General features: G+C 35.7%; 3 long non-coding RNA genes across 3 annotated transcripts; all 3 read left to right on the forward strand.

The window, feature by feature from the left end:
- The first annotated feature begins 1,394 nt into the window (after positions 1-1,394).
- LOC140021021 (uncharacterized) lies at positions 1,395-3,894 on the forward strand. The gene is made up of 3 exons (XR_011825000.1): positions 1,395-1,981; positions 3,108-3,164; positions 3,566-3,894. It is a non-coding gene; the product is annotated as an uncharacterized lncRNA (long non-coding RNA).
- A 2,616-nt stretch (positions 3,895-6,510) lies between these two features.
- LOC140021023 (uncharacterized) lies at positions 6,511-9,010 on the forward strand. The gene is made up of 3 exons (XR_011825005.1): positions 6,511-7,097; positions 8,224-8,280; positions 8,682-9,010. It is a non-coding gene; the product is annotated as an uncharacterized lncRNA (long non-coding RNA).
- Positions 9,011-11,690: 2,680 nt separating this feature from the next.
- On the forward strand, positions 11,691-14,191 carry LOC140021026 (uncharacterized). The gene is made up of 3 exons (XR_011825007.1): positions 11,691-12,278; positions 13,405-13,461; positions 13,863-14,191. It is a non-coding gene; the product is annotated as an uncharacterized lncRNA (long non-coding RNA).
- The last annotated feature ends 13,218 nt before the right edge of the window (positions 14,192-27,409 follow it).

A 27,409-nucleotide genomic window follows, 5' to 3' on the forward strand; every position in this document is an offset into this window, starting at 1 on the left:
TGATTCTAAATATTTTTATACCTTGTATCTGCATTAAGCTCTTTTATGCTTAATTATGACTTTCCTGTGCTTATAGACTGCTAATAAGTAGGGCGACAGGACTGGGAGAAAGAGATCGTGGTCGAAAGCTTAGACAACCCTACACTAGTGAGACAAATTGATGGATAGTTTTATGTAATGTAATTGGTCCCTAGTACTGAATATGAATCGAGAATAAACCAAAAGATTAGAGCTACTGGTGTACAGTGGAGCGACCTAGTCGGAAACTTGGTGAGATTTTCTTGTGTGCAACATATGTTATGATTGGATCTGTGCCAATATTTCAACCTTAGGAAGTTTGAACTCCGAAAGTAGTGTATTAGGTTGATAAGAGAACTCGAACTGCCTGAAACTGATTAGACTGAGCGTACTTGAGACTTGAACTTGTTTGGGCTAGTGTGCCCTTACGTATCCTTAATGGACCTAATGTGACTGAATATATGGAATGTGGACTTGGATTTGTGACTGCTTAAGAATGTGAATCGCTGGATAGAGGCTAGACCAGTGTGTTCTTACTTGAACTCGTGAACTTTGAACTTGAACTTGCACTTGAACTTGAACTTATACTCTTATTCGTACTCATGCACCATGAACCTGAAGTATTTGGCTCTTTGACCCTACTCTTGAACTTATTCGTACTGGTGTGATTGTAGACCGGCTACTACTCTTCTGTAGCGGTTGAACTGAACCTCTCTGGTGGGGCATTGCCTGTTGTGTTGTCCAGCACCGCCATTCTCCTGACGAGGCATGCCTGTTGTGTTGTCCATCACCGCCAGGGACAAATACTGGAACTGATGCTCTCTGGCGAAGTTTAGCCGTTGTGCTAACTTGTTGTGTTGTCCAGCACCGCCAGGGACAAATACTTGAACTGAGGCTTTTGGTGAAGCATAGCCGTTGAGCTAGCTTGTTGTGTTGTCCAGCACCACCAGGGCCAACTTACTGAACTGAAATTCTTTGGTGAAGCGTAGCCGTTGTGCTAGCTTGTTGTGTTGTCCAGCACCACCAGGGATGAATTTTCGATCTAAAGCTTTGCTATATCCTGAATTTCTTCCAAATACCTGGGACTTTACGTCCGACTTCCAGCCTTTTGCCTGTTTTATCTGGTTACGCGATTAACTCCCTATTGGACCATGACTATTGGATAAGTTGGATTGGCGTGATATTTAGTACTTGAATTTGATAGATGATTATTTGATAAGCCGTGCTTTACTGGATCATGAAAATACGATAAGTGAGATTAGAATGATTCATAGTATTTGACCGCCCTTGGAGGAAATTAATGGGACCGGGGGAATACAAGTTGGAATGGATTGAATCGCATGCTTGATTGGTTTCTGAGCGATATCTTGACCGGATGTATATGAGTTGGAATGTCGAGGACGACATTCTTTTAAGGAGGGGAGATTGTGACGCCCCGAAAATTAGGGTCTCATTTTATGTATATTTTTGTTGGACGAGCGGAAGATTTCAGTTTTGAACTTGGAAAAAAAGAAGAAAAAATTTTGGAAAAAGAAGGGGCCAAATCCGGCCGGAAATCCGGCCAGTTTCTGGCCGGATAGCTGGCCGGATTGCCCTGCAGTTTTGAAAAAAAATGGCCGAAGTCACTGCCTTGTATCCGGCCAGGAATCCGGCCGGAAATCCGGCCAGATTCTGGCCGGATTCTGACGTGGCACAGCCGGTCAGAAGCTTTGACCGGCTGTTTCCTCCATTTTATTTCCACTTTTGCACCCAAAATATCTCATTTTTCTTCCCTGGTTCTTCCGTGAGCTTTGAGAGAAAGAAACCTCTTCATTTTCCAACTTCAATTTTCTACCAAAATCTTGTGATTTCACCAATGGTTTTGGAAGATATTTCACACAAGGGTTCACTATGGAGGTTTAAAGCTTTTGATGGATTGGTTTTTGGAGGGAAGCTCTAAGTTGGTAGCTCTCTTGAATTGGAGGTAAGTTGGATAAACAAGTTCATTTTGTTCTAGTATTGGTTAATTAATGGTTGTAGTAGTTATGTGTGTTGTACTGTGGTAGTATTTCATGGGTTGAAGGAATTTATGGTGAATTTCTAATTTATTGAGTATTTTTCTGATTTTATATAATAGGCATGATTAATGTTGGATTTGATAGTTTGAAATGGTGTTAATAGAAGCTCTTGTACGTTATTTATGGTTGTTCCGGGAAAAATTCCGTATGTGAAGTGAATTTCCGGTTTCTAGGGTTTCAATTGGGGAAAATTCTAATGGTTGGCTTTAAGCTTTTAAGTGGCTTTGATTGAAGGACTTTGTGGCCTCTATGGATATGTTTTAATTGCTTGAGAACTATATATGCAATGGTAGTTGACGGTTACGGATTTGGTGAATATTGGTAGGTTGGAAATGTGTAAAATTTAGGGGTTATGCCGGCCAATTTTTGAGAGTATGTGGTTGTTTTGAATTTGAATTGACCTTGATTCATTTTAAGGAAATTCTTGTGATTTGGACATTGGGAGGATTAAGTTCCATATTAGTGACATTTCTAAACTTTGTTTAAGTTAATTCATCCTTGTTTTGGCATGTACATGATTAGTATAGGCTAGTCTCATGTTAAGTGGGGATCACTAGCCTTTAATCGTATTTAGCAATGGCTATTTGCAAAGGTTGGTTTGGATTTGAAATTTCAGTTTTCCCTGTTTCTGGACTGAACTTGGACTGTCATTTTCTCTGTACTGAAGACCGAATCAGCTTTTGCTCAAAACATGAAACTTGTAAATATATGAGTTGACTACTTGCCTGCAAAATTTCAGATTGATTGGAGTACTGTGGCTTGTGAATTGACCGAAATACCCATGACTGCCCCGTAACCCCTGTTTTATGACAGTTTTCATTCCTTCTCTAAGATTTGGATTTTGACCCTGTATATGTATAAATTGGCCTTGGAGGTCTTCATAAGAAATGTTGGTATATGTCTTAGCTTCGTAACGCCATAAGATTTGCGTCAACCGGATAAGTGTAGCTTTCATTATGATTAAAATGCCAAAAGGTGTCAGGAACTTGTTAAGTTAGAATTCCTTTGTTTGACTTGATATTTGTAATTTAGGACTCCGACTTGAACAAGCCAATGTGGTACGATGGATGGTTCCTGAGCTGTGGTTGGGTGAGTGAACTTTAACTATTTCTCCAAAAGTTACTTTTGAAATAATTCTTGCATTGCTTACACGACTGCATCTCATTGTGTATGTGCGTGTGCCATAACATTTTGGCTTTAATGAGTTCTTGGGAAAATCTTGTGCTTAGAACCAACCTCTCCATTACTGGGTATGCTTTATTTGGAGCACGTTGGCTCCTTGTTGCTGTTTATTTGATTACTTGATCTAAGGGAGTGTTGGATTTTAAGTACAAGGATTTTCACTGGCTCCAAAGAGCATTATTTGCACATTGGACCGTTATTCCATGATAGCATTTAAATACACTACTGTTAAATTTATTTAACTACTGCTTTTACTGTTCACTCGCTGAGCTTCTAGCTCAACCCCAAATGTTTTCTTCTCCCCACAGGAATCGAGACAAAGGAAGCGCTTGTAATTCATTACTTGTGTGCCTGGATGGCATGTATTTTGTATAGCTTAAGATTTGGATTCGTTTGTGTAATTGCTGGGCTAGGGTGACTGTTTGGAATTGGAATGGATGGATTCTTCCTTGTACGGTTTGAATTCGGATTGCCTCTTGTGTAATAGCTTAATATTAGGGTTTGTATTAATTGATTGGACTTGAATGGACGTACGTGTACATTCCGCTGTGTGTGAGATATGTAATTCTTGGAGAACGTGATGTAAATATTTGAATCTCATATTGTAATTTATTGGAGAACTGTAGTGATTGACTGAGTCCTGGCGAGAGCTGGGCAGGCGGCTCGTTGACCCCTCTGGTTCGCCTTAGGGGAAAATGGGGTCGTTACAAGTGGTATCAGAGCCTAGGTTTCCGATCTCTGTAGTGTATCCTAAGTTTGAAATTTAGGATGCCTGACTGTGGGATTATTTGAATATTATGTGAACAAGGATCTATTGTATCTTAGGGGTTAAAGAAATTGATTATTTGGGAGTTCTTATTTGGGACTTGCCGAAGAAACTGAAGAATTAGGTGATGTTATATTGAAGGAAGATATAGGATGAGAGATTTGTGGTGAAAGATTGGATAAATTGGAATTATCATTATATTTGTAAGTGTGGAAAGAATTGGGGATAATTATTAGTACTGGCTATGGAGGATAAGAGATCGAGATTTGATAGTCAAATTTCCTGCGTGATGATTTTGAACCAAGAAAATATACCAAAGGAATAAAATGCATTTATGCCACATACCTTTTAAAGAAGTTTTGCTTTGGAATTTTAAAGAAAAACTAGGACGTACTAGTTTTATGTACTAGTTTTATTTGCAAGCGATGATTGGAAATAAAATATATATGCTTTAAATATGTGTAACTTTCGATTTTAGTAAAAATGTGAATTTTGTTTGAATTTCAAATTTGAGAATTTGTGAATAACTGATGAGTTGTTGGATTTTGTATATGATGGGTGGATACAGTTAAAAGTTTATAACTAAGTTTTCTCCTTGATTGTATACCGGCATATTCTCGCACTTGGATTTGTCTATGCTTTACATGAAAAACAAATACATCTTGAGTTTTTGAAAGGATGGCGAGCTATTATAATTATAATGAAAATCCTGAACTTGAGAAGCTTCGGGTTACTTTAACTACTCTCCTTATGTTTTAAAATTCTTGACTTTCAAGGAAAGTGAGCCTATCGTTAAGTGTACGGACTGGGGAAAATTTGGAGATATAGAATAACTGTATTCAAGAGTACAAAGTTAATGTGAAGTGACTTGGTTTCTATTTGACACGTAAGTTGGCAAGTTGTACTTGTTCTTGGGTTTGAACTGGGAAATAGGGCTTTTACCTATAAAACCCTAAGACGGGTTATTCTTAGAGATGATAGTACTCTGGCTGGTGGCACTTAATTGCCTATATGCAATATATAACGTATTGGCCTTAATTTTGTGACTTTTAAGTCGTGCTATAACTTTTGATACCTGTAAAGATTCATGTCCTGATTCTAAATATTTTTATACCTTGTATCTGCATTAAGCTCTTTTATGCTTAATTATGACTTTCCTGTGCTTATAGACTGCTAATAAGTAGGGCGACAGGACTGGGAGAAAGAGATCGTGGTCGAAAGCTTAGACAACCCTACACTAGTGAGACAAATTGATGGATAGTTTTATGTAATGTAATTGGTCCCTAGTACTGAATATGAATCGAGAATAAACCAAAAGATTAGAGCTACTGGTGTACAGTGGAGCGACCTAGTCGGAAACTTGGTGAGATTTTCTTGTGTGCAACATATGTTATGATTGGATCTGTGCCAATATTTCAACCTTAGGAAGTTTGAACTCCGAAAGTAGTGTATTAGGTTGATAAGAGAACTCGAACTGCCTGAAACTGATTAGACTGAGCGTACTTGAGACTTGAACTTGTTTGGGCTAGTGTGCCCTTACGTATCCTTAATGGACCTAATGTGACTGAATATATGGAATGTGGACTTGGATTTGTGACTGCTTAAGAATGTGAATCGCTGGATAGAGGCTAGACCAGTGTGTTCTTACTTGAACTCGTGAACTTTGAACTTGAACTTGCACTTGAACTTGAACTTATACTCTTATTCGTACTCATGCACCATGAACCTGAAGTATTTGGCTCTTTGACCCTACTCTTGAACTTATTCGTACTGGTGTGATTGTAGACCGGCTACTACTCTTCTGTAGCGGTTGAACTGAACCTCTCTGGTGGGGCATTGCCTGTTGTGTTGTCCAGCACCGCCATTCTCCTGACGAGGCATGCCTGTTGTGTTGTCCATCACCGCCAGGGACAAATACTGGAACTGATGCTCTCTGGCGAAGTTTAGCCGTTGTGCTAACTTGTTGTGTTGTCCAGCACCGCCAGGGACAAATACTTGAACTGAGGCTTTTGGTGAAGCATAGCCGTTGAGCTAGCTTGTTGTGTTGTCCAGCACCACCAGGGCCAACTTACTGAACTGAAATTCTTTGGTGAAGCGTAGCCGTTGTGCTAGCTTGTTGTGTTGTCCAGCACCACCAGGGATGAATTTTCGATCTAAAGCTTTGCTATATCCTGAATTTCTTCCAAATACCTGGGACTTTACGTCCGACTTCCAGCCTTTTGCCTGTTTTATCTGGTTACGCGATTAACTCCCTATTGGACCATGACTATTGGATAAGTTGGATTGGCGTGATATTTAGTACTTGAATTTGATAGATGATTATTTGATAAGCCGTGCTTTACTGGATCATGAAAATACGATAAGTGAGATTAGAATGATTCATAGTATTTGACCGCCCTTGGAGGAAATTAATGGGACCGGGGGAATACAAGTTGGAATGGATTGAATCGCATGCTTGATTGGTTTCTGAGCGATATCTTGACCGGATGTATATGAGTTGGAATGTCGAGGACGACATTCTTTTAAGGAGGGGAGATTGTGACGCCCCGAAAATTAGGGTCTCATTTTATGTATATTTTTGTTGGACGAGCGGAAGATTTCAGTTTTGAACTTGGAAAAAAAGAAGAAAAAATTTTGGAAAAAGAAGGGGCCAAATCCGGCCGGAAATCCGGCCAGTTTCTGGCCGGATAGCTGGCCGGATTGCCCTGCAGTTTTGAAAAAAAATGGCCGAAGTCACTGCCTTGTATCCGGCCAGGAATCCGGCCGGAAATCCGGCCAGATTCTGGCCGGATTCTGACGTGGCACAGCCGGTCAGAAGCTTTGACCGGCTGTTTCCTCCATTTTATTTCCACTTTTGCACCCAAAATATCTCATTTTTCTTCCCTGGTTCTTCCGTGAGCTTTGAGAGAAAGAAACCTCTTCATTTTCCAACTTCAATTTTCTACCAAAATCTTGTGATTTCACCAATGGTTTTGGAAGATATTTCACACAAGGGTTCACTATGGAGGTTTAAAGCTTTTGATGGATTGGTTTTTGGAGGGAAGCTCTAAGTTGGTAGCTCTCTTGAATTGGAGGTAAGTTGGATAAACAAGTTCATTTTGTTCTAGTATTGGTTAATTAATGGTTGTAGTAGTTATGTGTGTTGTACTGTGGTAGTATTTCATGGGTTGAAGGAATTTATGGTGAATTTCTAATTTATTGAGTATTTTTCTGATTTTATATAATAGGCATGATTAATGTTGGATTTGATAGTTTGAAATGGTGTTAATAGAAGCTCTTGTACGTTATTTATGGTTGTTCCGGGAAAAATTCCGTATGTGAAGTGAATTTCCGGTTTCTAGGGTTTCAATTGGGGAAAATTCTAATGGTTGGCTTTAAGCTTTTAAGTGGCTTTGATTGAAGGACTTTGTGGCCTCTATGGATATGTTTTAATTGCTTGAGAACTATATATGCAATGGTAGTTGACGGTTACGGATTTGGTGAATATTGGTAGGTTGGAAATGTGTAAAATTTAGGGGTTATGCCGGCCAATTTTTGAGAGTATGTGGTTGTTTTGAATTTGAATTGATCTTGATTCATTTTAAGGAAATTCTTGTGATTTGGACATTGGGAGGATTAAGTTCCATATTAGTGACATTTCTAAACTTTGTTTAAGTTAATTCATCCTTGTTTTGGCATGTACATGATTAGTATAGGCTAGTCTCATGTTAAGTGGGGATCACTAGCCTTTAATCGTATTTAGCAATGGCTATTTGCAAAGGTTGGTTTGGATTTGAAATTTCAGTTTTCCCTGTTTCTGGACTGAACTTGGACTGTCATTTTCTCTGTACTGAAGACCGAATCAGCTTTTGCTCAAAACATGAAACTTGTAAATATATGAGTTGACTACTTGCCTGCAAAATTTCAGATTGATTGGAGTACTGTGGCTTGTGAATTGACCGAAATACCCATGACTGCCCCGTAACCCCTGTTTTATGACAGTTTTCATTCCTTCTCTAAGATTTGGATTTTGACCCTGTATATGTATAAATTGGCCTTGGAGGTCTTCATAAGAAATGTTGGTATATGTCTTAGCTTCGTAACGCCATAAGATTTGCGTCAACCGGATAAGTGTAGCTTTCATTATGATTAAAATGCCAAAAGGTGTCAGGAACTTGTTAAGTTAGAATTCCTTTGTTTGACTTGATATTTGTAATTTAGGACTCCGACTTGAACAAGCCAATGTGGTACGATGGATGGTTCCTGAGCTGTGGTTGGGTGAGTGAACTTTAACTATTTCTCCAAAAGTTACTTTTGAAATAATTCTTGCATTGCTTACACGACTGCATCTCATTGTGTATGTGCGTGTGCCATAACATTTTGGCTTTAATGAGTTCTTGGGAAAATCTTGTGCTTAGAACCAACCTCTCCATTACTGGGTATGCTTTATTTGGAGCACGTTGGCTCCTTGTTGCTGTTTATTTGATTACTTGATCTAAGGGAGTGTTGGATTTTAAGTACAAGGATTTTCACTGGCTCCAAAGAGCATTATTTGCACATTGGACCGTTATTCCATGATAGCATTTAAATACACTACTGTTAAATTTATTTAACTACTGCTTTTACTGTTCACTCGCTGAGCTTCTAGCTCAACCCCAAATGTTTTCTTCTCCCCACAGGAATCGAGACAAAGGAAGCGCTTGTAATTCATTACTTGTGTGCCTGGATGGCATGTATTTTGTATAGCTTAAGATTTGGATTCGTTTGTGTAATTGCTGGGCTAGGGTGACTGTTTGGAATTGGAATGGATGGATTCTTCCTTGTACGGTTTGAATTCGGATTGCCTCTTGTGTAATAGCTTAATATTAGGGTTTGTATTAATTGATTGGACTTGAATGGACGTACGTGTACATTCCGCTGTGTGTGAGATATGTAATTCTTGGAGAACGTGATGTAAATATTTGAATCTCATATTGTAATTTATTGGAGAACTGTAGTGATTGACTGAGTCCTGGCGAGAGCTGGGCAGGCGGCTCGTTGACCCCTCTGGTTCGCCTTAGGGGAAAATGGGGTCGTTACAAGTGGTATCAGAGCCTAGGTTTCCGATCTCTGTAGTGTATCCTAAGTTTGAAATTTAGGATGCCTGACTGTGGGATTATTTGAATATTATGTGAACAAGGATCTATTGTATCTTAGGGGTTAAAGAAATTGATTATTTGGGAGTTCTTATTTGGGACTTGCCGAAGAAACTGAAGAATTAGGTGATGTTATATTGAAGGAAGATATAGGATGAGAGATTTGTGGTGAAAGATTGGATAAATTGGAATTATCATTATATTTGTAAGTGTGGAAAGAATTGGGGATAATTATTAGTACTGGCTATGGAGGATAAGAGATCGAGATTTGATAGTCAAATTTCCTGCGTGATGATTTTGAACCAAGAAAATATACCAAAGGAATAAAATGCATTTATGCCACATACCTTTTAAAGAAGTTTTGCTTTGGAATTTTAAAGAAAAACTAGGACGTACTAGTTTTATGTACTAGTTTTATTTGCAAGCGATGATTGGAAATAAAATATATATGCTTTAAATATGTGTAACTTTCGATTTTAGTAAAAATGTGAATTTTGTTTGAATTTCAAATTTGAGAATTTGTGAATAACTGATGAGTTGTTGGATTTTGTATATGATGGGTGGATACAGTTAAAAGTTTATAACTAAGTTTTCTCCTTGATTGTATACCGGCATATTCTCGCACTTGGATTTGTCTATGCTTTACATGAAAAACAAATACATCTTGAGTTTTTGAAAGGATGGCGAGCTATTATAATTATAATGAAAATCCTGAACTTGAGAAGCTTCGGGTTACTTTAACTACTCTCCTTATGTTTTAAAATTCTTGACTTTCAAGGAAAGTGAGCCTATCGTTAAGTGTACGGACTGGGGAAAATTTGGAGATATAGAATAACTGTATTCAAGAGTACAAAGTTAATGTGAAGTGACTTGGTTTCTATTTGACACGTAAGTTGGCAAGTTGTACTTGTTCTTGGGTTTGAACTGGGAAATAGGGCTTTTACCTATAAAACCCTAAGACGGGTTATTCTTAGAGATGATAGTACTCTGGCTGGTGGCACTTAATTGCCTATATGCAATATATAACGTATTGGCCTTAATTTTGTGACTTTTAAGTCGTGCTATAACTTTTGATACCTGTAAAGATTCATGTCCTGATTCTAAATATTTTTATACCTTGTATCTGCATTAAGCTCTTTTATGCTTAATTATGACTTTCCTGTGCTTATAGACTGCTAATAAGTAGGGCGACAGGACTGGGAGAAAGAGATCGTGGTCGAAAGCTTAGACAACCCTACACTAGTGAGACAAATTGATGGATAGTTTTATGTAATGTAATTGGTCCCTAGTACTGAATATGAATCGAGAATAAACCAAAAGATTAGAGCTACTGGTGTACAGTGGAGCGACCTAGTCGGAAACTTGGTGAGATTTTCTTGTGTGCAACATATGTTATGATTGGATCTGTGCCAATATTTCAACCTTAGGAAGTTTGAACTCCGAAAGTAGTGTATTAGGTTGATAAGAGAACTCGAACTGCCTGAAACTGATTAGACTGAGCGTACTTGAGACTTGAACTTGTTTGGGCTAGTGTGCCCTTACGTATCCTTAATGGACCTAATGTGACTGAATATATGGAATGTGGACTTGGATTTGTGACTGCTTAAGAATGTGAATCGCTGGATAGAGGCTAGACCAGTGTGTTCTTACTTGAACTCGTGAACTTTGAACTTGAACTTGCACTTGAACTTGAACTTATACTCTTATTCGTACTCATGCACCATGAACCTGAAGTATTTGGCTCTTTGACCCTACTCTTGAACTTATTCGTACTGGTGTGATTGTAGACCGGCTACTACTCTTCTGTAGCGGTTGAACTGAACCTCTCTGGTGGGGCATTGCCTGTTGTGTTGTCCAGCACCGCCATTCTCCTGACGAGGCATGCCTGTTGTGTTGTCCATCACCGCCAGGGACAAATACTGGAACTGATGCTCTCTGGCGAAGTTTAGCCGTTGTGCTAACTTGTTGTGTTGTCCATCACCGCCAGGGACAAATACTGGAACTGATGCTTTAGCCGTTGTGCTAACTTGTTGTGTTGTCCAGCACCGCCAAGGACAAATACTTGAACTGAGGCTTTTGGTGAAGCATAGCCGTTGAGCTAGCTTGTTGTGTTGTCCAGCACCACCAGGGCCAACTTACTGAACTGAAATTCTTTGGTGAAGCGTAGCCGTTGTGCTAGCTTGTTGTGTTGTCCAGCACCACCAGGGATGAATTTTCGATCTAAAGCTTTGCTATATCCTGAATTTCTTCCAAATACCTGGGACTTTACGTCCGACTTCCAGCCTTTTGCCTGTTTTATCTGGTTACGCGATTAACTCCCTATTGGACCATGACTATTGGATAAGTTGGATTGGCGTGATATTTAGTACTTGAATTTGATAGATGATTATTTGATAAGCCGTGCTTTACTGGATCATGAAAATACGATAAGTGAGATTAGAATGATTCATAGTATTTGACCGCCCTTGGAGGAAATTAATGGGACCGGGGGAATACAAGTTGGAATGGATTGAATCGCATGCTTGATTGGTTTCTGAGCGATATCTTGACCGGATGTATATGAGTTGGAATGTCGAGGACGACATTCTTTTAAGGAGGGGAGATTGTGACGCCCCGAAAATTAGGGTCTCATTTTATGTATATTTTTGTTGGACGAGCGGAAGATTTCAGTTTTGAACTTGGAAAAAAAGAAGAAAAAATTTTGGAAAAAGAAGGGGCCAAATCCGGCCGGAAATCCGGCCAGTTTCTGGCCGGATAGCTGGCCGGATTGCCCTGCAGTTTTGAAAAAAAATGGCCGAAGTCACTGCCTTGTATCCGGCCAGGAATCCGGCCGGAAATCCGGCCAGATTCTGGCCGGATTCTGACGTGGCACAGCCGGTCAGAAGCTTTGACCGGCTGTTTCCTCCATTTTATTTCCACTTTTGCACCCAAAATATCTCATTTTTCTTCCCTGGTTCTTCCGTGAGCTTTGAGAGAAAGAAACCTCTTCATTTTCCAACTTCAATTTTCTACCAAAATCTTGTGATTTCACCAATGGTTTTGGAAGATATTTCACACAAGGGTTCACTATGGAGGTTTAAAGCTTTTGATGGATTGGTTTTTGGAGGGAAGCTCTAAGTTGGTAGCTCTCTTGAATTGGAGGTAAGTTGGATAAACAAGTTCATTTTGTTCTAGTATTGGTTAATTAATGGTTGTAGTAGTTATGTGTGTTGTACTGTGGTAGTATTTCATGGGTTGAAGGAATTTATGGTGAATTTCTAATTTATTGAGTATTTTTCTGATTTTATATAATAGGCATGATTAATGTTGGATTTGATAGTTTGAAATGGTGTTAATAGAAGCTCTTGTACGTTATTTATGGTTGTTCCGGGAAAAATTCCGTATGTGAAGTGAATTTCCGGTTTCTAGGGTTTCAATTGGGGAAAATTCTAATGGTTGGCTTTAAGCTTTTAAGTGGCTTTGATTGAAGGACTTTGTGGCCTCTATGGATATGTTTTAATTGCTTGAGAACTATATATGCAATGGTAGTTGACGGTTACGGATTTGGTGAATATTGGTAGGTTGGAAATGTGTAAAATTTAGGGGTTATGCCGGCCAATTTTTGAGAGTATGTGGTTGTTTTGAATTTGAATTGATCTTGATTCATTTTAAGGAAATTCTTGTGATTTGGACATTGGGAGGATTAAGTTCCATATTAGTGACATTTCTAAACTTTGTTTAAGTTAATTCATCCTTGTTTTGGCATGTACATGATTAGTATAGGCTAGTCTCATGTTAAGTGGGGATCACTAGCCTTTAATCGTATTTAGCAATGGCTATTTGCAAAGGTTGGTTTGGATTTGAAATTTCAGTTTTCCCTGTTTCTGGACTGAACTTGGACTGTCATTTTCTCTGTACTGAAGACCGAATCAGCTTTTGCTCAAAACATGAAACTTGTAAATATATGAGTTGACTACTTGCCTGCAAAATTTCAGATTGATTGGAGTACTGTGGCTTGTGAATTGACCGAAATACCCATGACTGCCCCGTAACCCCTGTTTTATGACAGTTTTCATTCCTTCTCTAAGATTTGGATTTTGACCCTGTATATGTATAAATTGGCCTTGGAGGTCTTCATAAGAAATGTTGGTATATGTCTTAGCTTCGTAACGCCATAAGATTTGCGTCAACCGGATAAGTGTAGCTTTCATTATGATTAAAATGCCAAAAGGTGTCAGGAACTTGTTAAGTTAGAATTCCTTTGTTTGACTTGATATTTGTAATTTAGGACTCCGACTTGAACAAGCCAATGTGGTACGATGGATGGTTCCTGAGCTGTGGTTGGGTGAGTGAACTTTAACTATTTCTCCAAAAGTTACTTTTGAAATAATTCTTGCATTGCTTACACGACTGCATCTCATTGTGTATGTGCGTGTGCCATAACATTTTGGCTTTAATGAGTTCTTGGGAAAATCTTGTGCTTAGAACCAACCTCTCCATTACTGGGTATGCTTTATTTGGAGCACGTTGGCTCCTTGTTGCTGTTTATTTGATTACTTGATCTAAGGGAGTGTTGGATTTTAAGTACAAGGATTTTCACTGGCTCCAAAGAGCATTATTTGCACATTGGACCGTTATTCCATGATAGCATTTAAATACACTACTGTTAAATTTATTTAACTACTGCTTTTACTGTTCACTCGCTGAGCTTCTAGCTCAACCCCAAATGTTTTCTTCTCCCCACAGGAATCGAGACAAAGGAAGCGCTTGTAATTCATTACTTGTGTGCCTGGATGGCATGTATTTTGTATAGCTTAAGATTTGGATTCGTTTGTGTAATTGCTGGGCTAGGGTGACTGTTTGGAATTGGAATGGATGGATTCTTCCTTGTACGGTTTGAATTCGGATTGCCTCTTGTGTAATAGCTTAATATTAGGGTTTGTATTAATTGATTGGACTTGAATGGACGTACGTGTACATTCCGCTGTGTGTGAGATATGTAATTCTTGGAGAACGTGATGTAAATATTTGAATCTCATATTGTAATTTATTGGAGAACTGTAGTGATTGACTGAGTCCTGGCGAGAGTTGGGCAGGCGGCTCGTTGACCCCTCTGGTTCGCCTTAGGGGAAAATGGGGTCGTTACAGTTTCTAAGGTGTATCATCACTCACTTTAAGGTGTTATTTTGCTCCCACTATTTTGCTAATCGGGTTGAAATGGCAAATTGCCTCTAGTATACAATGAAAACGAAAACTAACCTATAACAAGTTTAAACTTAGTTTTCACAAGAAAGGGATGCAAGAAGTTGGTTTTGCAAATGTAAGATACCTTAAGCATAAGTTGTCCAAGAGAGATTTAGACTACCTCTATTTATAGGCAATCCAAGAGCAAAAGTATATGAATTTCACTTAATGTTTATTTATGAATATAGTACACCAAGTTCATGAATTGAGCCGTTCCATGAATTAATGAACTTGAGAAAGATCATGTCATCACGTCACTGAATCATGATCAATTGTCATATTACAAACTAATTTCGAGCATCTTCTTGGTTAGCTCCTCGAAGCAAAAAGAAGCAGGGCCAAGATCAGAACAAAGAACAAACAAGATTTTCTTTTGCTAAAATATTTGAGAACTTTGGGCCATAGACCATATGTCCTCAATCATACCGGCTAACGTGTGACGACAGCTTTCGGTTGAAGATCAGAGGTGAAGTTTAGTTGTTTTCACAACAGACTTAATAGCATTTATACAGATCTCAACGGATAATAAAGTCATCACAATAAGAAATTCAAAGAAACGCAACGAACGTACAAATCCAGTATTTACTATAGACACTTGTTAACACACTTAAATTACATATAACTTATTATGTTAATACACATAGTCACAATTAATGCACCCCTTGCATTATAAGCTTGCAGTATTTGCATCCCTTGCATTATACGCTTTTTCAAATTAACTACATTTTTCTAAAGGACTAAAGACTAACTGGAAAAATACACTTTTCATCCCTAATACTTAAGATGTTAACCAATTTCATCCTTAAAGTTTCACGCAAAACACTTTTCATCCTTGTAATTTTATAATTTTGATTAATTTCATCCTTCAAGTTTTATGCAAACACATTTCATCCTCATAATTTCCTAAATTTGGCTAATTAAGGACAATTGGTAGATTGTCAAGCAATTTAAATGTGATAGCATCGTTTGATCACGACATGCCCATTAGTTAAAAAAATGGATCAACAAAAAAGCTCAAAAATCTTTTCTTAATTCACTTTCTCATTTTGGTACAAAAAAGACTGAGAAATTTTTAACCATCATTACTTTCTTCTTAATCACAATCGAACAAGAAGATCCAAAGAAAATGAAGTCAATGGGAAAGAAACAATCCCACTATAGCCAATTGAAGAAAAATGTCAAACAAACCCATTACAACTAATTGGAGAAAAATATTAATGCAAAAGAATGAATGATTTGGATCGTCATTTATTTGCAATATTTTGTTTTGTTGCATCATATACATGTTTTTCAATCATCTATTTATCTTTCAATCTATTTATTTAGTCTCAAATATATCATATAACAATTTAAAGGGAAAAAAAGGAGATAGTCTCCTATCCAAAAACACTTGTTGTTATTTCTATAATTTAATCAATAATTGAATTAAGTATTAATAATACAATTATTAATGGGACATGTGATGATATTATGTCTAAATTGGTTAACAATCCTTTAATTGTCCTTAATTGGTAGGAATTATAAAATTATGAGGATGAAATGTGTTCTACAAAAACTTTAGGGACAAAATTGATCAAAATTACAAAATTATGAGGATGAAATGTATTTTGTATGAAACTTTAGGGATGAAATTAGTGAACACCTTAAACATTAGGGATGAAAAGTGCATTTTTTCCAAAGACTAACACCCGAAAGCACTTTAAATGAGTTGGCACCCATTAGCCAAATTGTATTATTATTATTATTATTAAGCCATTTAAGTTATACCTATATGCAATCAACTACAACCTTTCAAGTAATAACGGATGAATGTGAAAAGGCTTCATACAGTTTCGTGATATCCACCTGATTTACTTCTATATTAAGATAAAAAATCTTATTACGGTCTAAACTTACTATGTGATAAGTATAGTAATTGGTTTTTGAATGATTTGATAATACCAATTAGAGAAATAAGAGCACCACAATCTTATTTGAACTGTGGTGATGTGAAATTAATGAGGTCTACGATTTTATTTAGAATATATTCATTATTTAAAAACTAACTACTAACGTGTCAAGTAGTTGATCTAGATCAAGATAAAATTTCTCATATTATATCTCTACTGCCCAACAAATAACTTTTCTTTGTTTTCTTTTGTGTTTCGAAAACCATTAAGGAACCTATATGGAGAGAAGTAGAGGAAAATTTTGAAAAGTAAACTGTATAGTATGCTAATGGTTAAATTAACTATTTTGACATAAGTAGTTGAGAATTGCAAGAAGAGCACTGCAATCAATGGAAGGGCCATAAAACTTCAGCATATTCTCTGCGTTAAAATTAAGAAACAACATGTTGAGTTGGGTGTGCAAAGTAAATTTAAAAAACACCTTCAAGATTCCTCTGTTTATATTCACAAATGAACTTGAATGCAGCCTGACTCAAAACCCCAATTTGTAACGTAGAGAGATTCACTCAGAAGAAAATCAGCTTGTCAATCTAAATTGGAGTTTGATTAGTGCCAAAAGCGTGTTCAATGACCTAATTTGCATCTAATACATGCATGCACCAATAGAAGTTGGTAAGATAGTCATGACCTTGACATCTTTTCACACTGTTAATGGACATTTGGATTGTGATCTGTATCCATGCAAGCCATCTTGACAGTTAAGAGGTACTAATAGTTTCAACATTGTTAAGATAATCATGACCTTGAAGAGTACTAATAGAAGTTGGTAAGATAGTCATGATCTTGACATCTTTTCAGACCGTTAATGGACATTTGGATTGTTATCTGTATCCATGCAAGCCATTTTGACAGTTAAGAGGTACTAATATTTTCAACATTTGGTCTCCACATCTAAAATTAAAGGATGGATTAGCTAAAAGTAACCTCATTCTATGCCAATCTTTTACTATTTCCTTTCTTTCATTACCACCTCCATTTGAAGCACCCTCCATATTTGAAATTTTGCAATTTTTGAAAGTTATGTTTAAAGAAAAAATGACTCTAAACTTCGGTTGCTGTTAATGCCACAGCTCAAATTTTATTTCTGGAGTAATTTTTTTTGCATAAATTACTAAATTTGCCTATCTCATATCCAAATGCAGTTTGGATTTAATGCGTTATTTTAAAAAAATTTGCTCTCAAAATATTAATTTACCTATGGCAATATGATTTGTCCTAATTGTCGCGCCCCATTTTTGAAACAAAAGAGAAATGGTGCTTAGAATGAGTTTTTGATTTTAGCAAATAAAGAAAAATGGCCTAAAATGGGACTTAGAATATGCGATGGTTTGGGTCCAAATAATAGTCTAAAAAGGATTTTTAGACTAAGAGAGTCACTACTTGGTATTGAATTTAGGTGTACCAATTCACCCAAAATATATTTTTAATGAAAACAAATAAAACCTTTTTAGATGACTCTAGATCTTTGAAAACGAGAGAAAAGAGTTCGGGAGTCACGGTTGAAAAAAGAAATTGCAAAGATTAAATCTAAAGCACCCTTTCAACCTAACCAAAACTAGTTACGATATTTAGTCAAAAAAATTTTCTTATTTAACTATAAAACTTATCACATTTAGATGGTTCTATATAGATGTAAAACTAAACTTGGGGGTATAGAGAGGGACGAAATGTGTCTTCAAAATTTAATTAGTGCAAATCACATTAATTGTGAAACCCAAGAGTGATCTCATGAAGAGGTCAAGAATATGCAAAATATAAGACTCGAAAAAAAGGAAGTTATAATATATAGATAAATATGCATGATCTAAAAGAGACGAATGCAACATAACGGGTACGGGAGACTAAAATTCGTAACACAATTTTTCTTCTTATAAAGGTGAATAAAGAGCGTGCTAAGATTAAGGAGTCATGCTCATTTTCTATATTTGAAAGGTGACTTTTTTAACCTAGACAAGCAAATGGATAAGCCTATTTTTATTTATCTAAATGAAATGCAAGTCTAAATGATATGATTTGCACACGTAGGGGTAAGGGAACAATATAAGAGAATAAATCATGCAAAATGAAGAATAACCTACAATGAAAAAAAATACATAAAATGCAATAAATGTCACACAAAGCATTAATCTAGCGTTTCGATGGTCTAAGAGTCTAGCATTGAACTAACCCATTTCTAAAGTCCTTATTAGCGTTGGACTGGTGAGAAATCGGGAAGAAAAATCACAACTAACGTTGGACTAGTGTGGTGACGTCATACGCTTATTATAAATAAATAATGCATATAGAGCATAATTAAAACAAATAACAACATAGATCACATAGCATATAAGCATAATATCTAGACGCAAAATTCTAAAAAAAACAAGTAAACATATAAGCACATAAAACACACAAACATGCAAGCAAATAAAACCTAACTATTACATTTAGGAACCTTAATTATAATCTAAAGGAAAATTTTGAAAATAATAAACTTATCTATTATATTCCCGATCTAACCACATTTTTGGCAAAAAATAGAATCTACCTATTGCATCACCAATCTAAATACATTTCTTTAATAAAAGGATACAATCTATCTATTACAATTTGACATTTAAATGCCTCCCAAATAAATTACAAAATTAAATAAATGAAAGTTTAAAATGAATAAATAAAAGAAAAAGTACTTAAAACATGCAATCACACATAAACACATAGGAGCACATAAAAAAGAGGTTAAAAGATAATAAAGGGTGTCTCCCTTGAAGTAGTGGCTAAATGAGGTAGAGTTTATCCTATTTATACTCCAAAATCAATAAAATAGTCAAGGTACCAATTTAATTGATGATACTTTAAAAGAAAAATGTAAACATATAGTAAATTCAACTTATTATTTTAAAGAAAAGTGAATAAACATAAAATTCCTAAAAATTACCAATTAGGTGCATTTAAATGGAGCATGATTTACAATTTAAAGAAGATAAACAATTATAATTAAGAAATAATAAATATTAGGGACTTAATTACAAAAATTAAGAAGCTTTTGGGATCAAATTATAATTCTCAAAAGATTATGGGTCAAAATTGAATAAAAATAAAGTTTAAGGACAAAAATATAATTAAATTAAGGGCCTAAATGAAAGAAATTCAAAATTTTAGGGTCAACATAAAATTACTTAAAAGATCAAGGGACTAAAATGCAAATTTCATTTCTGATTATGCAACAAACCATTTTGGGCCATTTTAGGGTAATTGGGCTGTATCACTTCGGCCCAATAAAATTAACTAGTTATCTTATTGGATAGAATATGCTAGCCCAATTCATTTTTACCCACTCAAACATAATAAAACTATTGGGCTTGAACTCCAAAATCCGGAAGAAGCCTAAGCAAAATAAAACACAAACCCAACTAATTCGGCCCACAAACACTAATAACAGCAGCCCAAATGGCCTTAAAGGATCAAACCATAAAAAACAAAACAAAACAAATGGAAAAAAATAAAAGAAGAAAGAGGATAAAGATTTCGGCGAGTCATCTCGCTGGAATCTGAGAAAATTCCGGTCAACATGGTCGGAATCTCGTCAAAATTCCTTTTAAGGGGATTTAAGGTTGGATCTTGATATAAACATACTCCCCATGGCCTCATGAGTTTATTTAAACACCAAGTCAATCCATTAAACATCACAAATCATGAGAAAATTGAGATATAAGCTTTAAATCCAATGAAAACTCATATGTTAGATTAAAACTTCATGAAAAACTTTAAATCAATGAAGAAAAGGAACTATAGTTACCTATGGACGTTGATAAACTCGAATCAACGTGAGAAAAGCTCCAGAAAACAACCCAAATGCTAGAAACGAAGCAAACAGGTCCTTGTCAGGAAGGGTCAAGTGCCGATGAGTTGGCAATTTCAGGCTTAAATTCGAGAGACTTGGAGACTTTTTTCAGGAAATTTTCAAGACAAAAGTTGCTCCCCTACAATCGCAGATGGTGTAGAAACAAAGATCTCACAAAACAAGCTTCAGATGAATTAATACAATGCAGACGAACAGGGCTAGTTTGTCAGCTCTGTTTTCATTTCTGCAGAAAAGTTTTTCAAGAGGGCAAGTTTGGGCTTCGATTTGAGGAATTTATGATAACCTCTGATGGTTATCAGAGAAAATTTTCAACATAAAAGTCATTACCCTATGTTTTACGAATACGCAGGAAGAAGAATCACCTAAAACCGACCTATATCGGAAGAGAAATTGCATCTGAACCAGGCTGGTTCATCAATCCTTTCTAGAACATTTTTGCAGAAAAAAAAATTCTCTCCCCGTTTTTCTCTCTTTCTCTCTTTTGTTGTTTTTGTCGACTTTCCTAATCTTTTTTTCTGATCCTAGAGACTCTTTTTCTACTTTTTAAATGAAACCAACGAGCTAAAACCCTAAGAGTAATGGCTGAGATGAAACCAGGGTTTGTTAGGTTTATCTGGTCCTTTTGATTGATTTTGCCAGCTGTTTCTTGGTAGATTTTGGGATGATGAGGTGTTCTCGAGCTGACCAAGCTTGGAGGGGAAGAAATCGGGAAGCAAAAATGAATCCAAATTGCCAACAAAAAAAGTCCAGCTGTTCCTCTGTTCCATTTGCTTGTTTTTTCCAGCTGAAGAAGAATGTGAGCGTGAGGCTACAAAATTATTTTTTTAATAAAACACATGGGCTAATGGGCCTTCTTCTTTCTTTCCTTTCCAGATTCTTGTTGAGGTTTTGGCTTGGGCTTTTTGGTGTTTTGGCATGGGTTTTTGTGGAGTTTTTAGGGGGAATTTTTGGTTGGATTTTGGGATTTTTTTTCCTTCTTTTGGATTGGCCTACAAGAATGAAGGATATTTTGAAATTCCATTTCTTCTTCCTTTTCCTACAAAAATAAGACAAAAATTAAAAAAAATTACTTAACCAATAATATAAATAAAGATATAACAAAAATCAACAAAATTTGTGGGAAAAATTTGGTGTCTACACTAGCTAATCAAGTAAACAATGACTGCAAATCATTACCTTGTGTTCCTTCAATCTATTGATAATTGTGTGAAATGTCTTTGTCGTTCCATTATCCAAGAATTAGAGTAAAATATAGGGTTAATTACAAAAACTCCCCACAAGGTTTAACCAGTTTACATTTTAGCCCATAATGTTATTTTTTTCTCACTTTACCCTCTAAATGGTTAGTCAACCTTAATATTGTGTAATGGAAATACCAAATAGACATTGATAACCCTAAGGATTAATTACAGTAAATCTTTTTAAGGTATAGCCATTTTGCATTTTACCCTCTAATATAATTTTTCTTTTAATTTGTCTATTTGTTCCTAAAACCATTAGTCAATTCTAATATTTTGTACCACTCAAGATAAATAATGTATAAAAAATTAATATCCCAAACATAATAATGGAAATTATTATATATTTATAGATATAGGTCTTGTTAAATTTATCTCCATAATTACAGGCCTTTTAGATAAAAGAAAATTTCTTGCTCATCTTACTTGATAAGGGAAAAAATTTTAGTGCAAAACTAAACTATGAAAATATTATTAAAGATCTATAGATAGGTTTGTTTGGATTGGAGTTTTTTTGAAAAACTTTTGTACAATAATAGCACTATTTGCAATTTGATATTTGTGAGATAAAAAAGTAGTTGAAAAAAAAAAGGTGATTGAAAAACGTGTTTAGATATAGTAAAAAAAATTAGCAATCCAAGTAAATTTTAATAGCATGTAAGCATAGTATACTAAAGGAACAGTCCTAGAAATTTTGAATTCCAAATCAACCATGTTTCTCTTTTTTTAGTAGTACCAGCAAAAAGAATGTATACTTTTATACAAAGAAAACATCTAGCTACCAAAAGAAAAGCTTTATTGTATACATATTCCCAAAGAGAAACTGACAATATCTTGGTCATTTTAGACTTTCAAAAATATTTTCACATTTAAATTTTTTAATAACAATTTTTGTTTATTTTTTCCATTATTAAGTCAAATTAGCATATTCTCCTCAATCTAAAAAAATTGCAATTATGGAATCAAATTTAACTAGGACCATATATATAAAAATATTATTCTTTTATTATTATGTTAGAAATATTGATTTTTTAGATATTATTTGTCATGGGTGTAATCAAATATTGGAGTTCACTAATGATTTTAATAACAAACAAACAAATTGATAAAAATTGATAGTAAGGGATAAAGTGCAAATCAAGCTATACTTTAAAGGAATTTACTATAGTTAACTCTGAAGGGTGTAAATGCCTTTTTGACATCATCATTACACAATGTTAGAATTGTTAGAATTGACTAACAGTTTAGAGGATAAAGTGAAAAAATAATAATATTATGGGACAAAATGCAAAAGTCGCTATACCTTAGGGGGAGTTTTTGTGATTAACCCTAAAATATATGCTTTAGTTTGGTATAAGGGCGCCCAATCCGTGCAAGCACAAACGATTCAAAGTTCATAAATTGTAATGCCTACTTCTTGAAAAGCGAGGAAAATCAAGCCTATCTAATCTAATGTTACCTCTAACCAGCCAAGGAAGGTCACTGAAGGAGTCATAACATAAAACTGAACCAGAATCCACTCCAACATTTGAAAGTCTATCAGCAGGCTTACTTACTTTTCAAAAACAATGTGAAACATATTTAAAATGTTGTCCATATTGAAGCAACTCTTGCAATTCCCTTTGCAACCTTCATGACAACTACAAATTCCTTCAATCCTTATACTATACTAGGAGGTGTGCACCGCGCATAAGCGCGGTGTGGATTTGAAAGATTGGCATGCCCAGTGTTGTTGAGTAAAGTAATAAGAAATTGGAAAGTTGAAAGTAAGAAATTTGGAAATTGTAATGAACAGCATATTTAACAGATAAGTAAAAAAACATTAATACTAATGAACGTAGATTTAGAAAACAGAATAAGTAGGTCTTCAGTGATTAATGTTGAGATCATTGATGTTGAGGTTGTCAACGTTGTGAACTTCATCCATAGTGTAGTAAGTGATCATTTGATAAGCTGAGCGTCTGATCATTCTGAACTTTGATGTGGAGGGTTTGACGTAGCATGTAAGTATTTTTCCGTGGAGAATTGTTTGGAGATGCTGAGTTATATTTATATTCTGGTGAGAATAAAGTGTGAAAGGAATATAATAAGTTGCTGGGAAAAAGAGACCGAAACAAGTGATGCATAAAAGAAAATAGGTACTTACCTCCATTTGCAAATAGAATAGTTCAGCAGTTGAAAATTGAACTAGCTTTTCGGCTTCAGAGCCCATAGCAGTAAGACATAGAGTGTCAGTTGAATCCGTGATCCAGATGGAAATGCAAGCCCTGGAATTAATGAGGTGATGTACATGCGATTGGAGGTATAGATTGAATAAGATAAACAGGGTATATTATTTATAAGTACCTGGGTTGGAGATCAACATTAGCTTGGCAGTATTTGCAAGTTATTTTCCGTTCATCTAAACAGTTGTTTGGGTGATAACAATTGGGACAAGCTATGTAGGTAAAATCTTGAGGTTTACAATCAAGCTCGACGACACCTCTAATCCATGCGGTGCTTGGTTTCTACATAAAATAATAAAAGCAATAGGAGCAGCAATAGGGAAATATTAACAAGGAAATATGAAAAAGAAGTTAAGATGTGAAATTGCCCAGTAGTATAAGAATTTTACGAAGTGAAGCAGAGCGGCTATGTCATGGATTTGATTGTAGTGAGGGGGAGGAAGAAGGATGTGCGGATTAGTATAACTGTGTTGATGTACCATCTGTGCTAGCTGAGGCGCGTTGTGATGATACCTAAAATAAGAAAGGAAAAGTTAAGGTGGAACAGAGTAATTGGAATGATGGAACATAGAGCGCCTAAAAAATTCTGACCAGTGATGCAGATCCGTTGCTTGTTGTACTATTGGAGATATCAAAATAGTGGTCGAATCTTGAGTTGAAAGACTAAGATCTGGGATATAAGGGAAAAAAAGGAAGAAAATATGAACAGCAAGATGGACGAAAAAGATTTTTTTGCTTATAAGTGTGATGGTGTTTTTTAAATAATAAATAGTAGGTATTTGGTTACAGTTCTGTGTTGTGACTTTCATTCTTATGCCAATGATGACTGGAAAATCGTTTTGAGCAGCTGCAATTGCAGGACCATTGACTTGTTCGAAGTCATTCTTCAAAGTTAAAATGAATGGCCTCATGCTAGCAAAAACAGGAAGAATAAATATTTATGTGAATAGTTTGTTGGGATATATGATGTATGGAATAACTAAATGAATTAGCAGGTAAGGTTATTACTCTCGATCGGCAATGACATAGTCTCGAGCAATGGATGTTTCTCTGTCAGAAGCGATAGTTTTCACAGGTAAAGCATGTAGTACAATTCCCATGACATCTAAGGAAGTTTTAAAAAGAAAATCAGGATGCTAGTAATTTGTTGGCAGGTGGACAAGATATTGCATGGTGTGAGGGCTAACTTACTTATAAGCTGATCAGTGTCAGCAATTACGGCTAATGTGGAGAAAGAATGTAGCTGGAAATGAAGAGGAAGAGAAGGCTGACCAGCCTCTTGAATTTCTTCAATTAAAGTATCTTCAGTAGCAATGAAATGAAATGGATATTGACTGATGGCAGTATCAGTAATTGGCGGAGAAAGCAAAGCTCCAGAGATGTGGTATGTTTTAAACGGTACAAGCAGTTCAGTTCTTTGATCGAGAATGCTCTGAGGAACATGCATTTCGACTGTCGTACCCTGTGATTAGCAAGTATTAAATTGTATCGAAGTTAGTTTGATGATTTGAAGGTAAAAGGGAGACTTGGATATATATTACCTCTGCGTCAGCAAGCACAAATGTTTGAAATTGTTGCTGAAGAATTGAGCTAGACTTCACATGTGTTGCTTCAATTGCTTGGACAGTGACTCCCCAGTGTTTCAAGGATGGATGAATAGCAGACAAAGGCATGGTAGAAGGGTTCATCTTGCGGGTATTGTTTAGCAGGATGTACTTTGAAGAGAAGATTGAGCGTGCTGGGTATTTGCAGAGGAAACTAAATGTGATTTATTGGTAGCAGGTGATGAAGATGTAGGAGAGAAATGGTAAATGATTTGTAGGGTGGTAGGAAATGTAAATATGAGTAATAAGTTGAGTGATGTGCTGAGAACAAGTAAAGAGATTGGCAGGCATGAAGTTGCAAATCTAGGCCTGCGGTATTTTGTCTGCTAGTAGCTCTAGAGTTTTCTATTTAAATGAAGAATTCCTTTTGTAATGCTTATAAGGTGAACGAATAATTTGGTGTAAAGTAAGATGGCTGTGGCTGGTACTGGAAAATTATACGAAAAGGAACAATAAGTATGGGCGCACAACTGTATATCTAAAGTGTAGAATTTGTAATATTTGTTATAGTAGATTGGTAAATACTGTAATTTAAATTATTAGTATATAAAAAGTATGAATTTTGGTGTTAAAGAGCGCAACTGTAAGGGTTTTTTTATCTTAGTTTTTATTATTCTTAAATTATACTTATATTGTCAATATTTGATATGTTAAAGTTTAAGTTATAAATGAAAAAGTATTTGGTTTATGATTTGAAATCAAATTTTAACGGATATGTGAACTATATTGGAATTTTTTTTGATTTGATAAAATTTTTAAAAGTAATTAGCTTTAGAAAATAAATAATATAAAAATACTATAACATGATATTGATGATTAAAGTTTAAAAAAAAATTAGTTATTTGGAATCAATGGGTGAAGCTGTATTATGACATAGAATAGATATTGCAAATAAAATGCACAGTGAAGGAATATTGTAGGGAGAAAAGAGTAGCTTGGTTGGTCAGTGTTGGGTCATGGGTGATGTTCAGTTCATGTAGGTCACTGCATTGTCAGAAATGTGATAAAATTTTGCAGCAAGGGAATATATTCCTGGGCAGAGTAAATTGTTGGATATGCATTGCAGTAAAAATGAGATAGAGCAGTCTTTTTTGTCGAGAAGCAGGTTAATAATAAACTGATTAAATATTTAATGAAGGATTACATATGTAAGTGGATATCCGTCCACCATAAAAGTACAGCAGAAAGATATTGTACCAAGGGAAAATCTTCTCAATTCCATCACTATTAAAGATTAAAACAGCAAAGCTTGTCTGTGATTCTGGAATGAAGACAAGCGTATCATTATGCTGCAGATGATGGTCCAGAACAAACTTTCTCCAATTTTGTTTGAGTCGGTTGCGCTTTATTCCAACTCGAGTGATGTTCTTGCCAGTTTTTAGAACTATAGTTGGAGTTCTCTGAGCATTTAAAAAGTGATCGACAAACCGAGGGAGTTTCTACAAATAAGAGAATGTAAGTTAGTTAATGAAGAAGGATAAATTATTCTGCCGGAGGAAAGGTGTTTAGAAACGGTGGATAGAAAAGAAGATTACCAAGGAATTTGGATATGCTGAGTCAAACGTCTGATAAAAGCAGATTGAATTGGATAGATGTTGAGAGAAATCCAGGCTTAGCGATGAGGAAACAATTTGCTGATGAAGTGATAAAAAGGTAGGATCTGACAAGACGAAAGAATAATATTGTAAAATATAGTAAGTGGTATATATTGACTGCTAAATTAGAAAGGAAAATATAACTTGCGAACCTATAGTGCTTTGCTGATGCAAAAGATTGGGTAGGGAAACTGTCCAACGGAGATAGACTTGCTTTTTCAGTTCACAGAAATGAATGATATCAAAAATTAGATCTCCAGCATGGCGAAGCAATAGCATATCATGCTCTTTGGTCATGTTCTGGTGACAATATTCTATCCATCCTTCTTCAAAGCAGCTATTTCTAACTGAGATAGTCCATCGTTGCAATCCATGTCTGAAGGTGATTGTAGTGTCATCGTGTTGGCTCAGCAATATTTGAAATTCATCAGGCAAAGGCTGTATGTTGCATAAAAAGGGAGGTCATGTTTGAACGCAAGTTCAGGAATAAACCATAAAAAAGCTATGATATTGGAGACAAATATTATTACCTGTCCTTTGTTTTTGCATCTAATAAAAAAGCAATATGTTTGTGGAGCATTGTTCGTGCTGTGA

The sequence above is a fragment of the Coffea arabica genome, chromosome 1e, assembly GCF_036785885.1.
Source record: "Coffea arabica cultivar ET-39 chromosome 1e, Coffea Arabica ET-39 HiFi, whole genome shotgun sequence".
NCBI lineage: Eukaryota > Viridiplantae > Streptophyta > Magnoliopsida > Gentianales > Rubiaceae > Coffea > Coffea arabica.